Raw genomic sequence first — 16219 nt, 5'->3', positions numbered from 1 at the left:
ATTGGTTTCAATGGCCTTAAAGTATCAGTGAAAGTTCAGTTACAAATTGTTTTTTTAACTCATTTCGTTTGTATTAATGCCTGCTGTCTACTGTATATAATTCTGTAACTCCTGAATAACGCCTAACATATCTGTGCTGCTGATGTAGAGATGTTGATGAGAGCATTAAATAATCTCCAGAAGACATCTGAAGCTTCAGAACATGGGTTAATTTTTTGCTGAATTAATAATAACTACCTAAGCAACATACACAAAATGTTGGAGGAACTCAGCATCTATGGAAATGAATGCATGTGATATAGTGCAATAAAACTATGTTCAGCATGAACATATTAGTAGTCCTGAAAAAGGGGCTCTGTCCAAAATGTCGACTGTTTATTCATTTCCATAGATGCTGAGTTCCTCCAACATTTTGTGTATGTTGCTTAGGTAGTTATTATTAATTCAGCAAAAAAATTAACCCATGTTCTGAAGCTTCAGATGTCTTCTGGAGATTATTTAAAGCTCTCATCAACATCTCTACATCAGCGGCTCACAATCCATCTCCAACACGACAATGATCAGATTGCATGAATAACAGGCTTGTTCTCAGTCTATGTGATGACAACACAATCAATTGCTTTCTTGGCAAGACTGTTAATGCAATCTGTTGTCTGCTCTTCACTCATTCAATAGGAGCCTGTTACTACCACATTGCAGCTACAGTAAAAAACAGAACTATTAATGGAATTCTTTGATTAGTTCTTCTTGCACCAATCATTACAAATCTCAAGCTTTTCATCTATCTAACATTCTCGACCTGATTCCTCAAAGAGCTAACTAAACAATCAGTGCCTAGCCTCCAGCATCTCTAAAATATGATTGTCAGTAATGACAGGCTAAATTCATCAAGGACATCCTGGTTAAAATCAATCCTTTCTTTAACAGATATTTATTTACATGTCCTTCTTTAATACCAGCCAGCAGATGCAAATGAGAAGAAAGAAGAAAGAATTGTGAGCAAACACGAGTCCTGACGAAGGGTCTCGGCCCGAAACGTCGACAGCGCTTCTTCCTATAGATGCTGCCTGGCCTGCTGTGTTCCACCAGCGTTTTGTGTGTGTTATTGAAAGAATTGTGAGTTATTTTCCCTTTCCAGTGATCGTTTACGGGCTTCTATCGTGAGTCTGGCTGAAATCTTGTAACCCATGTTACATCCGTGGCCCCCTCCTTTTTGAGAATCGCAAGATCACTATTAAGTCAGTTCAGGAGACCCAGGAAATGAGAGAAAGACATGCAGAATCCACAAAGAGTTTGGAATGTGTCCTGGCCTCCGAAAGGCAGAACCATGTCTAACGGCTATTGTCCCTTGGAGACGGGATTGAGTATTGAATACTGTACAATGCATCGAAGCCCCCAGGCAATGAACTGAGGGGGGTTGGTGGAGGGATTGCATCATCCCAACCTGATTGACATCTGAGACCCTGTGAGTCAGGATAAAAGAGGGTCTGTGGGAACAGCCCCTTCAGACGCACCAGAAGAAATGCTAGAACTCCTGTAACAGCGTAACAGCGAAAGCCAGTGGAACCAGCCCACGTGCGTCCTTTTCCATTTGCCTCGGAATTGGTGGGTCTTGCCACGGAAGCACGGCTTTAGCTAACCTCGAAGGGGAAATCAGTCCCCCAACGACTCTCAAAGGATTGACATCATAAAAGGAATGGGCAAGTTAAACCTCCGTCTTTCTCTCCAACCAAAAAGGCTGCAGCCTACAGCTTGACTGAACTAAAGTGACTTTTATATTTCCATCGGACAATACATTATCCCCTAGACAACGATAGAGCTATTTCTTATTGATTATTATTATACCCGCACTTTTAGATTTAATATTGATGACGTATATTATCTGTGTGTTTGCATTGATATTATTTTTGTGTATTTTTATCAATAAATACTGTTAAAAATAGCACCATCAGACTTCAACGGACCTCTCTATCTTTGCTGGTAAGTGACCCAGTTATGGGGTACGTAACACCCATAAAATCATAATTGGAAAAACATGTCAATTAACGGCACTGAGCCGGTTGACTGCTTTGGTGAAATTATTACATCTTCTGACACCCGCAGAACTATAAACAGATGTAGCATTTTGTGAGAGAGAGAGAGAGAGAGTGTGTATATGCGTGAGTGTTGACGTTGCATATTCAGAAAGAATACTTTTCAATAGAAGCATTGCCTCCTATTATCAAGCTAATATATTTTTTGTGAATTAAATATCATGTATAACAATTCAAGACTGTAAACTCGCAAATCTAAGATATCCTTTCACCAAATGGCTATTCTTTAGCCATTATCACGTTTGGTTTCTGCCAGAATGTGACGACGGTTTTTTTGACAGTAGATCAGTGAGATCACTACTGATTGACTGCAGTGGCTGCAAAGAGTTTGGGGACATTTTGAAATCTTGTTAAATGCTATATAAATTTAATTATTTCTATGTGCTGAATAGTTCTCAAGTTGCTCATCACAGATTTGTAGATTTCTATTTTGTGCAGATTCAATGTGTGAACTATTGCAACTAGCTGTAAAATAAAGCAGGTTAACAATTCCTAGCAAGCCCTATTTCATTCAAGTGCTTCCTTGGCCTGCGTTTTGCAGAGATCAAAAAATATGCAAGGAAAAGACACAATTGCCAAATTAGTTTATAGCAAAAGGTATTCTAATTAATTGACAAACTGGTTTTATTATTTTCATATGTACTCAAGTGCAGTGAAAAACTTGGCTTGCATACTGCCCATATAGATCGATTAATTACAATGGTATACTGAGGTGGTATAAGGTAAAACAATACCAAAGTGTTGTCCAGGTAGACAATATAGTGCAAGATCACAAGAAGGTAGATTAAAAAGTCACAGTTCACCTTATCATACTTCTGCTATTAAAAAATAAAAATAGGGAATTGTGCGAGGCCTCAAAAAATAATGACAAAACACGGATGTGACTGATGTTACTGAACATGAGAAGGCATCCTTGCAGAGCTAAATCTAAAACAGGCAATGTTATGTGCAAAGTTCCCAAGGCAGTCTGTACTTAGCTTCCCTATATTGCTACTGAGCTATTGATAGAAACAAGAAGATTCAACCACATGCCCCACTGAATTTCTTCTGGACCTAATGGGAAATTCCAACTCTGCCTTTTTTCTGAATCCCTCCTCCAATTCCACTTTTTCTTACTTTTTGCTGAGTTGTTCAATCCATTGAGTCCTTACTTGTGCAAGTAAGCAATGGTATGATTATTGTTTCTAGTGCTATATTGTGGTCAAAGGCACTTCTGGTGTAAATGTTACTTCCCTTCTCCCACTTATCACCATGTTTATTGATCTGGGAGAGTTTCTTTTTTTTTTAAATTTAGTGTTATATTTTATTCACCAGCAACATGAATTTCAAGAATTGAGTCAGAAGTCCTCAGTGCTCCATCTTGGTCTATATCTAGTTATGGATCTGGCAGATGATAATTGTAATTTTTCTTTGAGTTGTGATATCGGAACCTGATGTCTGCTACATCACAACTTCCATCTCATGTTTATTAAATGAACTGTAAAGCAGATTTACAAACAGGAAGAGAAAAGAACACAGTTGCCAAAAGATTGTCTACTTCCCATTTTCATTCAATTACTTTCAGTTTTGCATGACTTTCATCTAAAGAGCAATAACTACTTGTGTTGCATTAAAAACCTTTCCAAAATCACCTGTTGCACATCCATGTTCCTTTAGACAAGTAGTGTGGATTGGCTAATGGCAAGCGTTTCTTCATGGTAATGAGCTAAAGGTTCAAAGAGAGCAGTCGTGATATTTTAAGCTGTCAACTTTGAACATTTCACGGCTAGCTGTACAACAACTAAAAGTATGGTGATGTTGTTTTGACAAGAATTGTCTCAGTAGGCAATGAGAGGTTTTTTATTCAAAGTAGAGAGCCCCAAACAAGGCACTTGCATTGGGCCTAACTACAGTTGCCTTTATGTTGGCAAGATAGAATTGTCCTTGTTCCCAACCTCCTTCAGCAAATCCACAACCCACAGCTCTTTTTCTACTGCACTGATGACTGCCACATTGCTGCCTCATGTGATATTGCAGAATTCAACTATTTTATCACCTATACCACCTTTCCTCAAAATCACATGGACCCTCTTTAACGCTTCTCTTCCTTTTCTGGATGCCTCTGTCTCCATCTCAAAAGACAAACTTTCCACTGATATTGTTTCAAACCCACTGACTTTCACAACTTCCTCAATTTTGAACTGATTCCGCAACTTATGGAGTCTCTCTCCAGGACTCTACAACTCATGTTCTCAGTATTATTTATTTATTTGCACATACTCTTATTTTTTTTCACATTGGTTGTTTGTTAGACTTCGGGTGTACTTTTCATTGCTTCTATTGTCTTTCTTTAAACCACCATGAATGTCAGCAAGAAAATGAACATCTGGGCGTATGGTTACATATATGTACTTTGATACTAAATTTACTTTGAACTATACCTCCTCCCATCCTGCTATCTGTGAGGATGCTACCCTCTTCTCCCAATCGTTCTGTTTCTGAAGCAACTATTCTCAAGATGAAGCCTTTTGCCCTAGAGCTTCTGTAATGTCCTCCTCCTTCCTGAAGAGTGGCTTTCTCTCTGCCAAATTTGATGGAGCTCTCAAACATGTTTGCTCCATTTCCTGTTTGTGTGCTTTGATACTCCTCACCCTATTAATAGAATTCTTTGTGTCCTCACCTCTCACTCCAGCAGCACAACATCCAACACACCATCCACTGCCATTTCTGCAGCTTCAATGTGACCTTCCACCCCCAGTGGTAACACATTTCCCTCCCCATCCAGGTTTCTGCTTTGCTCTGTTCGAGAGCATTTCTGGAAGCACCCTGCACTCTGTTCACAAGAGCCATCTTGACTTTCCAGTCACCAACTCTCCTTCTCTTTGACCTGTCTGTCCTTGCCCTTCTGTATTGCTACAGAAAGGCCAAATGGAAATTGGAAGAACAACATCTCATATTCCACTTCGGTATTTAACATCCTAATGGTATAAATATAGAACTTTCCAGTTTGAGGTAACCCAAACCTTGAGTGCTCTGCTCCCACACACATTTGCCTGTTCACATAATTTTCTTCTTCTTTGTCCTTTCCCCCCTCACGTGGTTCCATCTGCTCATCATCTCCTCCTCATTTGGCTCCCACCCATTATAAACAGCCTTTGTCCCACCTCACTGCTCCACCGGCTTCCTTCTACCCATCACCCCTCCCCATCTGGCACTGCCCATTACTAACTAACAACTGTTCTTCATCCCTACCCCTCCTGATTCCTTTTACCCATCATTCCCTCCCCATCTGGCATTGCCAATCACCAACCAACACTCATTTTACAGCCTTTCCCTTCCTAGTTCCATCTGCCCATCATTCCCTCCCTATCTGGCTCCACCCATCACCAATCAGCCTTTACCTCATTCCTCTTTGCACTATTCTTTTCCAGTTCTTTCTTCAGTCCTGATGCAGGGTCTTAATCTGAAACCTCAGCCTCTGCCTTTTGCCTGCACAGACACTGCTTGACCTGTTGTGTCTTTCCAGCATTCTGTTTTTCTTTCAGATTCCAACATTTGCGGTTTCTTTTGTCTTCAGGGAATATAGTTTTACAGGAAGGCATTCATCACTTGGGATTGAGAGAAGCAGAAATTTCTTCAGGAAAAGAATTGTAAATCCTTATACTTACTGATCTTAGAGAGAAATAGATTCACTAGATTCATGGCTGAGATCAAGGAAATGATGTTAAGATCGGGTCTCAGTCATAATCTAATTGAAGGGTTGAGTAATTGCCATATTCTTTTCTGATTTTATTTCTTAAGTTCTGTTGCACTTACTGAGTGATCCTGTTGTGGTGAACTACATATACCTGTCTGGACATGCCCCCTGCTGACTGCTCCTGTGGCTCCTCCCACAGACCCCGGTATAAAGGCGATTGAGGCCTGAGCCCGGCCCTCATTCTCCAGGATGTAGTATGGTGGTCAACTACTGCTTGTACTTTCCATTTAGTCCTGAGACAGTGTGAGACCCTTTTCTGGTTTCCCTTTGGATCATCTCTGCTATAGTAGGGAGACTTCAGATTTGCATTAGGGAGAATATGTCAGGGGGAGTCTCCTCTTTTGTAAATTTTTCAGGTATTTCCTTATCCAAGGGTGAACGGGATAATGCATCAGCATTTCCACAATTAATTGTCCTTTTGTAATTGTGTCCTCCAAGAAACAGAGCCCATCTCTGCATTCGTGCTGCTGATGCTATTGGTGGAACACCCTTCTGTGGATTGAAAATGAACACCATGGGTTGATGATCAGTGATGAGGGCAAACTCTCTCCTATACAAGTACAGGGTGAAACATTTTACACCCCAAACCAGACTCAAGGCCTCTCTGTCAGTCTGTGTGTAATTTTTCTTTGCAGCAGTAAGGGAATGGTGATGCAAAGGGTGAACACTTCCATCACTCATAACATGTGACATGACTACACCTACAGTTCTGTGCAAAAGTCTTAGACAGGTTTATATAGCCCTGGTGCCTAAGACTTTTGCACAGTTCTGTAGTAACTTTATGTATTGCATTGTACTGCTGCCACAAAAATAAAATCATGACATATGTGACTGATGATAAATCTGATTCTGATATGGGTCTCGTTTATGGACTAAGTGTGGGAAGGGAGCAGGGAGAGGGGAATCATCTTTGCAAAGAGGAGAAGGCAGAGGGCAGAGAGCATGAAGCACCAGAGAGATCAATAATCCAATTGTTTGGTATCATATGACCTTGCCTGGCATTTCACGCCATCACCCCCTGCCCTAGCACTCCTTCTCTGCCACCTGCCGCACACCCCTCCTGCGGCACTTCACCCTTGCCATTCCAAAATCCTTTGCTTCCGCCAGATTCACAAACACGCTCTTTGTTCTCCACTGACAAATACAGTTCTGTGCAAAATTCTTATGCAGCTAGCTCTATATATACCTAAGACTTTTGCACAGGACTGTACACCATAAGGCGAAGCATTACAGCCAAGCTTCATTGGATGGTGTCGATCATAATGTGTGAGTACAGTGTCTGATGTCACCATTTTCCCTATCTTTTGGAAAGCCACCTCACCTCACACTGCTTTGTTCATTGCCATTTCTTCCCGGTCTGTAGTAATGAATTCAAGGGGTGGAGCACACTAGCCAAGTTTGGCAGGAACCTGTTATAGTAGCTGATCAATCCTAAAACGGACCACAACTGTGACACATCCTTCGGCCTTGGGGCATCCACCACTGCTTGCACTTTCTCAGTACTCTTGTGTAAATCTTGTGGATTAATGGTAGGTGATGCTTGGCTTAAATAATTCACACTTGCTACATCATGCTCTGAGCCCATTATCTTCTCATCTTTTTAACACTGTCTAGAGATTTTGTCTGCAGTTGGAGGAATGGATGGCTGACAGCCAGATTTATTACTGGAATGTCTTGCATATGGTATACTAATGCACAAAGCATTTCAGTGTGTGCAGTGATGTCAAGCAACCTACTGCATTTATGTGACATCATCTGTATGAAATCTGACCACATATAAAGGACTGCAATAACACTGATGTAGGTCTTAACTAACAAGTTGAGGCTTGCTTTGCTGTTAGTTAAAGATTTTAGCTCTGTCAGCCACTACAAGGGAGTCCAATGCATCCATTTTACTCTAGTCAGATGCAACTGCAGTCTTCTCCCCACACACCCGAAGTTTCTCCGCACCATCCACCTGATCTCCCTTCACCCATCTACTTTCCCCATCAAACAGCTCGGTTATCACCACCACCCTACCAGTTGTTTTTCTGATTTTTCCCCCCAGTTCGATTATTGGACAAACCTCTCTGCCAGCATTTCCAATTTTTGTAATCTTCTCTCTACCTATGTCGGGTAGAAAGATGACCCCTCTGCTCACTCTGTGTGCAGGTCGATGGTTGAGGTCTGATTAAATGAGTCAAAGGCCAAATTGGGCCTGAGTCAACAGTTTGTGAGTGCTCCTGGTCTACACAAAGTGAATAATGAGACACCATTGACATTGACAGAAAGGTCAAGATCAAGCAGGCAGGCTTAATGTGATTGGTCTAAGAGCTAAGAGCAACAGTGAAAGCAGGGAAAAAGTTTGAATGTGACTGACTGGATTGCTTCTATAAAGAGTGCCATAGACTTCATGGGCTAAATGGCCAATTTTTATTTTGCTGCGATACTTCTATAATCCTCTGACTCTGTAGCAGATCGGAAGCCAGTGTAAGATATTTTACACAAGACATGTTAGGAATGAATATGAGCTGTACAGCAAGAATACATACAGGTATCTACAATGGGACAAGTTGCTGGCAACCATTGAAAGGCTGATGTAGAACACTTTAAAAACAGTTGCTGTGAAATAGGGTTTATGCAATTTAGGAGAATGCATAATAGGTATTGACCAAGAGGGCGGTCTATCCAAATTCCTCTTAAATTTTTCAATTGTAGGTTGGAGAAGAGAAAGTATAAGGCTACTTGGGACAACATAGATGCTGAGGCAAAATGGTCACCCCTAAACTCAACAGGTTGGGCTTCATGTGATATTGAGGGAATCCATAAATTGACCGTGCAGTCATCCCAGTTGAGATTGGACAGAGAATGGAATTTATAGAAAGAAGGGTTGATATTTGTATAAGCAGGATAAAAATCACATGACATCTAATTACTTGCACGTCTCTGTGACTATTTTTGAACTTGCCTCATAAAGATGGGCCCTTTATGTTTGTGTCCTTGTTCTGGGCTTGGAACAATGTTTTCCTGGAACTGGAAGGCCATGATCACTGACAAAAACATACAGGTATGAAGGTCTATTTTCTGCAAACTGAAACTAGATGTTACACTGATATAAATGTTTTGCTAAAAGTAGCTATTGTAATCTGAAGAATGGATTGGTGTAATATGAAAGCGAAATAAAATTGACTAGGTGAATGTGTCACGGTGGTTTTAAAATTTACTGTATGAAAGTAGACTGATCAGTTTGAAATATAAAGACTATGTATCGCATAAACATGTGAAATTCTGCTGCTGCTGGAAATCCAAAGCGACACGCGGAAGTTGTTGGTGGAACAGGCGGCTGCTCTGGTCGGTTGTTGATAGCGCTGCGAGGCAGTGGCTTTGGCGGAATGGAGAGTTGTTCTCCCAGCGTGCTCAGCAGCAGGAAAACTGCTCCAATTTCGGAATTGGCAGAGATGCTGGAAGTAACGCGTCGGAAAATGTTAGCAAACCCGCCCCTCTGGAGGCCCAATAATATTAGCCAGCTGCTGCATTAAATTAAAATCAGAAAATTCCCACCGCATAAAATGCAGCGGAGAGTTTTTTTCCTACTGCAGTGAGAGTGTTGATGAGCTGGATTGGCAGCCGCCTCAAAGTGCCGAAAACAGCGCAGATGACCCATCTCCGAGATTCCTCCCGAGTCCTTGAAAGTTCAGGATTGTAGCACTGGAGAGACAAAATGCGGGGCAAAATGTAAGGACGTGGTCGAAAACTTGTTTTAAAAAACTGAGCGTAGTTATGATTTGGAATTAACCGCTAGCAAAAGTGATGGAAAATAATTCGAGCCTTCAAATGCGAATCGGACGAGGGCTTTGCAAGAACGCCGGTGCAACTATTTGCATTTCTCAGAGCTAGCACCAACTCAGAACTATCCAGTGGCATACGTGTTATGATGGCTGTTAGCCATGAATTTTATGGCATTTTGTATTAGAATTTACCACAGTTTATACTGTATTACAAAACGGGAGTTTGTACAATTACGGTATTTAATTGCAAACTAAGGTAAACAGAATGTTCTGTGGGGGTGAGGAGGAGATGCAGGTTTTATTCATTTCCGAAACTCGCGAATTTGAACACAGAATTTAGCGTCATTTTTGTTCTGACACACATTATGTTGCACAAACAGCATCGTTAACATAGAAAAGTAACCCAAGGATGTTTTAGGCCAACAATTGAAATATAGTCTTCAGGTAATTTATTGCTAACTAAAGAAAGTTATTGAGGCACCGTCAACGCTAATAGTAAGACAACCACGGCTGTGTCTGAGATAGATCTGTGTCAAATGAGGTTTAAGGGGTATCAAGTTCTGAAGTGAATCCCCATTAAATAAAAAGCACACGAATCCCACATTTCTATTAGCAGCATCGCGGAGATGGGTTATTAATTTTGGATACTCGGGGAGGCCTAATGTTACTGCAGTACGGTTCAATTTTACCTTTAGTAATAGCCCGAGGCAGCGGGGCTTGATGGGGTCCTTGAATGTCAGGTCTTGTAGTGGACACATGTCACGTTCTAAAAGTCCTTAAAAGTGCATCTGAAAAGCTGATTACTTAACCACTTTACAAAATTTCCCTTTTTACAAGAAGCTACACTAGTTTCTGCTGTGATCACCATAGCACCTTAACCCAACTCCATTGTACTTATTCCCATGTAGAAATTATAACGTCAACCAGTCCGGACAGAAAGACTTTCTGGGTCAGAATATTTGAATGGACAACCTCTGGTCTTGGTGAAAATATCGACCCCGTCTCTTACCTCCCGATCACACACAAAAAAATTCAATAAAACGTGGTTAATATTAAATATATTAATATATTTTATATTATATTAATATATTTAATATATTTAACGTGTTGCAAACATGCCTTAATTTTACATCTTTAAGCCACCAAGCTAGCCTTTATTAAATTTCTGCCGATTTCAGTAAGATTTATGTACTGTATTTGCATAGTAGAGTAATATTTTCACCAGAGGTGCAAACGAGGAGAACCCACCTCCCATAAGCCATCAAACAAATCATATATATAATACGAGATTATGAGCTTCTGTGACTGTGTTCACCCATAACAGTGCATCTTTTGAAAAGGTGAAAAGTTTAAACATATGAATTCGTTCGCCGCCCTTTCTCTTCACAAAACCTGAGTGACTCTGTGGATTGCGCTTGCGCTCATCTAGGTGAAAGGAAGGAGGGTGGCCAGTGCAGGGTTCCATAGTGTAGTGGTTATCACGTCTGCTTTACACGCAGAAGGTCCTGGGTTCGAGCCCCAGTGGAACCATGCGTTTTTTTCCCCCGGGAAAATTTATTTTTCTTCCCCTGCCATACACGAATAATTTCATTTAGAGTGCATGTTAGATGATACAAAACTTTTCAGAATGAACTTTGTTCTCTGCTAAAACAGAACCATCTTTCATGACATTCCTAACAACGTCACTGGATTTGAGGTCGGGCTGCATCACTACAGTCGGTCTGCTGATGTTTCTTTCCCACGTTCGCAACTGTGAACTCGGGGTTTCGCTCAGTGCACAAAGATCTACCCTACCGACTGCCTGCCCCTCTTCCGGGGTTACGTTCGTGTGCAAGTATCCTAAGAGAGGGAGCAAGCAGTCACTAGTGGGGGATTTTCGAGAACGGAGCCCCGGGAACTGAGTGTTTTGTAGATAGTAGTAAATGTATTTTAATTTGAAATTGTTAACATTTGTATGTCGTGTGTGAATAAACTTTTGTAGTTTTGGTTTTAAAAAATTGCTGCTGCGATTCCCAAGTATTTACTGACCCGGAGCTGTCGGGTCTGGCTGTTCCCAGCCAGTTCGCAGGACAGTGTTCCTTTTTCCCACGTCCGGGCCGTACCAAGTTGGAGATGGGGTGGGTAACGAGCCTTCTGTGCTGGAGGAGGAGAAGGGCTGCACTCCCTGTGTTTAGTGAGGGGAGGAGGCAAGCACTGCGGCCCCTCCCTTAGCGTCTAAAAGGTGGATTTGCGCAGGGCGGCCTATGGCTGTTCAATGGCCCCACTTTGTGATGGGGGATGGGGCGCAGGGCGGTCCTTTTCTGAGTTCGGGAGAGCGCTGGGTGGTGCAGGACGGTCCTTCCGTGTGCCCCGGGTGGTGGGTGCAGGGCTGCCCCTCCCTATGGAAGGTTTGCAGGGCGGTCCTGTCCCTGGGGAGGTGCCATTGTCAGTCTGTACTCGAGCGCCTCCCGCTGTCTGCCCGCATGTAGTGCAGTGGCTCCGCACGGTGAGGTCCTCGCCACGTTCGCAATGCTTCTGCCATTTCAACCAATATGTAGAAAACTTTGCACTTAAAATTCACGAGAAAAGGTGACACCACTGAAACGTTGTCTCTGGAATACGTGATACAATACAATACACCCTCTACTCTTTTCATTGTTCTCTGTATGCCGCCGCGATCGTCCCACGAGGTTGGCACTCTCTGTCCTGGTTCCTCGCGGAGTTTTATCCATTGGACTTTAAGTAACAGGTCTTTTCATGAATTCATTACAAAGAAAAACATCCATTTTGCTCAGTATATCCGACACTCTGCACCGCGGATTTTTCGTTAATTGATTTGTTTTAGTACAAATTACATCGGAAATGCGAAAAGGGCAATCATTCCAATTGCCTGTGAAATCCCTTTGGGATTCCTTACCTTACCACTGGGACTATCGGACGTTTGGATGTCCTGGAATTGTGTCAAAGATCAGATTTATTTTTTCCTCATGAGGCACCATCCGCTATTATTTGCATTTCCTTCCATTTCTTCCTCCATATACTTTACAAGCTTCTTCTTTATTAGTCTCAACTACTTTATTTCGTGGCGTGTTTTAATTCCCTCTGCATAAAAGCATTTATTCTGCATTCTTTATTAACAGCCACAAATGAAATTGACCTTCAGGTGCTAAGTATATTGTACTCTGATTCCAATATTATTCTACAATCAAATCAAATCTTGAAAGCAGAGTACAATTAGTAGCCTTGACTATATTGATTGTTCAGCACGTGTAAATGCCTCCCTTAATGTGTTGACAGAATTTAACCCTTTGTCCACCAGTTGAAGGGGTGAAACAAAGTAAAATATTCCAGAGAAAAGGCAGGCTGCTCTCAGAAATTTAAAGAACAATGTCTAAAGCAAAGCGTGGACTCAGCAGAGTGACTCCTAATCTAGGGTTCACAATAACCTCTTGTCAACTTCCCATGGCTAAATTATACTGGATACAATCCATCAACCCACAAATAGAGATGTTTGTACAGGTGGGCAGTTGTGATTCAAAATAAAACTTGTGTTTCTCCTACATAAAATGGTATTGCATACATTTAGGTAATTCCCATTTGTATTGCTAGGGTAGATTCTGGTCTGAAGCCCAGATAATTTTGTCAAAATCATTTATATGAATTTATATGATTCATTCACCAGAATTGAGAGAAACTCTCAGAAAGACTGAGTATAAAAGGGAAAGAAAGAAGGTCCTTAAAATCATACAATATTTAAATAGCGAGGTTGTCAAGAAATTGTTTCTGATTGATCAAAATGAGTGGCCATAAACATAATATGTATAAAACCAAATGAATAAAGGAAAACAATCTGGAAATAGAATGGAAATAAGTGTTCGATGTGTACAATATCCAAAAAGCTGAACTAAAAGGATTAAAACAATATGAATAAGTTATCTAACGGTCAACTGGACATTAACATGAACTCAGAGAGTCAAGAAGTACATTTGCTTTTTGCAGAAAGGTTTATTGTCTTTGTTAAGACTCTAACTCAGATCGGTTGGCATTTAGGACATGTGTGTACATTTTGTATAATTTGCAAGGGTTTATGTAAGGGACCACATGTCAATACTTTGGTGACCGTGTGGTGAAACCTTGAGTTTTGAGCTATATACACCCCGGACATTGCAGAAGAATTTCCACGTGATTATCAGGTTGGTAGACCTCCCATCCACCACGTTCTAGAGATTATTACCAGTTGAGAAATAATAAGCCTCAAGAGCAGATGGCATAATCCCTGATGTTCCTGAGTGAACTGGAGGAACCTCAGCCAGAAGCTCATGCCTCCAGTTTCCTCCCACGCTCCAGAGATGTATGGGTCGGGGTTAGTAAGTTGTGGACATGCTATGTGGGCACTAGAAGCGTGGTGACACTTGCATGTATTCAGATAGTGTTGGCTTTTGATAAAAATGACTCATTTTGTTGTATGTTTTGATGTACGTGTGACAAAAAGCTAATATTTGAATGGTATGATTGTGCTAACAACAAAAGTGCCTCCCTGCTGTCAGCCCCGGGACAAGTCATCAACAGGGTCTTCGTCAGCTGCTCTCTCCCTTTGGCACTTGCTCCTTAAATTGCAATCCATCTGGATGGAGCACAGTGGATACTGCCCACACTGTACCCAAGAGAAACGGAAGGAGCAGTAGCAATCCCTCTACGTCAAAAAACCTTTGGCTCTGTTAATCCAGAGGAACTATGGAACATCGTTCTCTTATTTGGCTGCCCACTGAATTTCTTCTCCCTCTTACATGGCATACCAGACGATGATCTTAACCATCTGGTCTACAATCGACCCTACCTCAGCTGCCTCGGCACTCCTGTGTCTTTCTCAAGCCTCCTTGCTGCAACTGACATCCAACAAATTTTTTGTCCCTCTTGGTGTAGTGGTAATATATAGGAGAGGTGGGAAATGTTCAATCTTCTCCATGGATTGTCACCTTGCCATGGTGGAGAAGCTTGTGTGGTCCTGAGATCCTGAGAGCGATGCCGTCTGGAGCTATGCTCCTGGTAGGGACACCCATGGCAGTAAGGTCGAGAGTGAGGTCCCTGACAAAGAACAATCCAACCAAGACCTCAACGGTGGAACAGGCGGACGAAGTTACTTCGAACTCAACGGCTGTGAAGGCGGATGAAGGCCGCAACAAATCCATCAGCTCCAATCATCGTGGTTTCCATGCCATTGGAATCAGTTGGTTGAATTGTGAAGTATCGTGTGCTTCTTGGAGTGCAACATCAAGTACACGTTTAACAAATACACGCACAGGCGTCTTCGCTCTGTGGAAACGGAACGAAGACCACATCCTCGACCTCGAGGAATAGCCACGACTGTTCAATCCTCATCATTTTCATTCCGAAAACAAAAATGTCGAACTTGAGCTACACTACACAATGATGCTTGTGTATGTACATGTTCTGAATCTGAGCGGCAAACTATCATCGAATTGTTCTCTGAAGCATTCAAGAGAACAGGCCTAACAAATGCAAATCCTCGACCAAACTTTTCCCTCTTAAAGCATGGCACCCTATCAATAAAGACCAGAAAATCCGCAGAGGCTGGAAGGTCTGCAGGAAACGTCTCAGCCTGAAACCTCGACTGATTAAATCTTTGAAGTCCAAAGCTGTTCAAAGTGTAGAATCAACAACACACCCAAAATGCTGGTGGAACACAGCAGGCCAGGCAGCATCTATAGGGAGAAGCACTGTCGACGTTTCGGGCCGAGACCCTTCGTCAGGATGAAGCGAAACGTCTCGGCCCGAAACGTCGACAGCGCTTCTCCCTATAGATGCTGCCTGGCCTGCTGTGTTCCACCAGCATTTTGTGTGTGTTGTTTGAATTTCCAGCATCTGCAGATTTCCTCGTGTTTGCAAAGTGTAGAATGGTCATTTAGATGCCATTAGGAACTTCAGTTCCATTTGTACAAGCACAGCATGACTTGTGGAAGGACCCAGCTGAAACACTGCCTAACTCACCTGTGACAGGGTCCACGGGTCCCACATGGGCCTCATCACCAGCTCAGAACTCACAGACCTGGAATGGAAGAAAGTCGTGCTCTCCCCAGAGGGGTCTCCTGAAAAAGACAGAGTGTCTCTTCGTCTGCAAGCTTTTGTCCATGACTAGATCGGGTATAGTGATGATAACCTCCACTGTGGAAAATGCTGATTCAATGATTTAATTCAGACATGATGAATGACTAGAAGACTAGTTGTATTTATTTATGGCCATTTTAGAAAGAAGCAGTCAAGTTGCACTTTCGTTTATTTTTCAAATTAGAATATTTAAACTGGGCACGTGCACACTGAGGATGGTCCCTTCAGGCATTTTAGAGCAGTTCAGCACAGGAACTGGCCCCTCAGCAAACAATGCTGTACTGAACCAAGTAAATTAGTAATCAATTGGCTAACTAATGTCTTCTATCTGCACAATGTCCATATCCTTCCATTTTCCTCACATTCAAGTACCTACCTACACATCTCTGAATAGTCCCTAATGTTTCTGCCTCTACCACCCCAGGCAGTGCATTCACTGCTCAGTGTAAAACAAACTCCTCATATCTCCTTTGAACCTAACCCCCTTCACCATCAATGCATGCCCCTCTGGAGTTAGA

The 16219-nt window shown here is 42.0% G+C and overlaps 1 long non-coding RNA gene and 1 other non-coding gene across 2 annotated transcripts; one reads left to right on the top strand and one right to left on the bottom strand.

Moving 5' to 3' along the window:
- Positions 1 to 8227: 8227 nt before the first annotated feature.
- LOC140734381 (uncharacterized) lies at positions 8228 to 11732 on the bottom strand. Its single transcript, XR_012100532.1, has 2 exons — positions 11625 to 11732; positions 8228 to 9516 (listed from the first exon to the last, which is right to left on the bottom strand). It is a non-coding gene; the product is annotated as an uncharacterized lncRNA (long non-coding RNA).
- Positions 11054 to 11126, top strand: trnav-uac (transfer RNA valine (anticodon UAC)). Its single transcript has one exon. It is a non-coding gene; the product is annotated as a tRNA-Val (tRNA).
- Positions 11733 to 16219: the final 4487 nt, after the last annotated feature.

The sequence above is a fragment of the Hemitrygon akajei genome, chromosome 10 (assembly GCF_048418815.1).
Source record: "Hemitrygon akajei chromosome 10, sHemAka1.3, whole genome shotgun sequence".
Classification (NCBI taxonomy): Eukaryota; Metazoa; Chordata; class Chondrichthyes; order Myliobatiformes; family Dasyatidae; genus Hemitrygon; species Hemitrygon akajei.
Note: the sequence above shows the minus strand (reverse complement) of the source record. Positions and strands in the feature narration are given on the sequence as shown.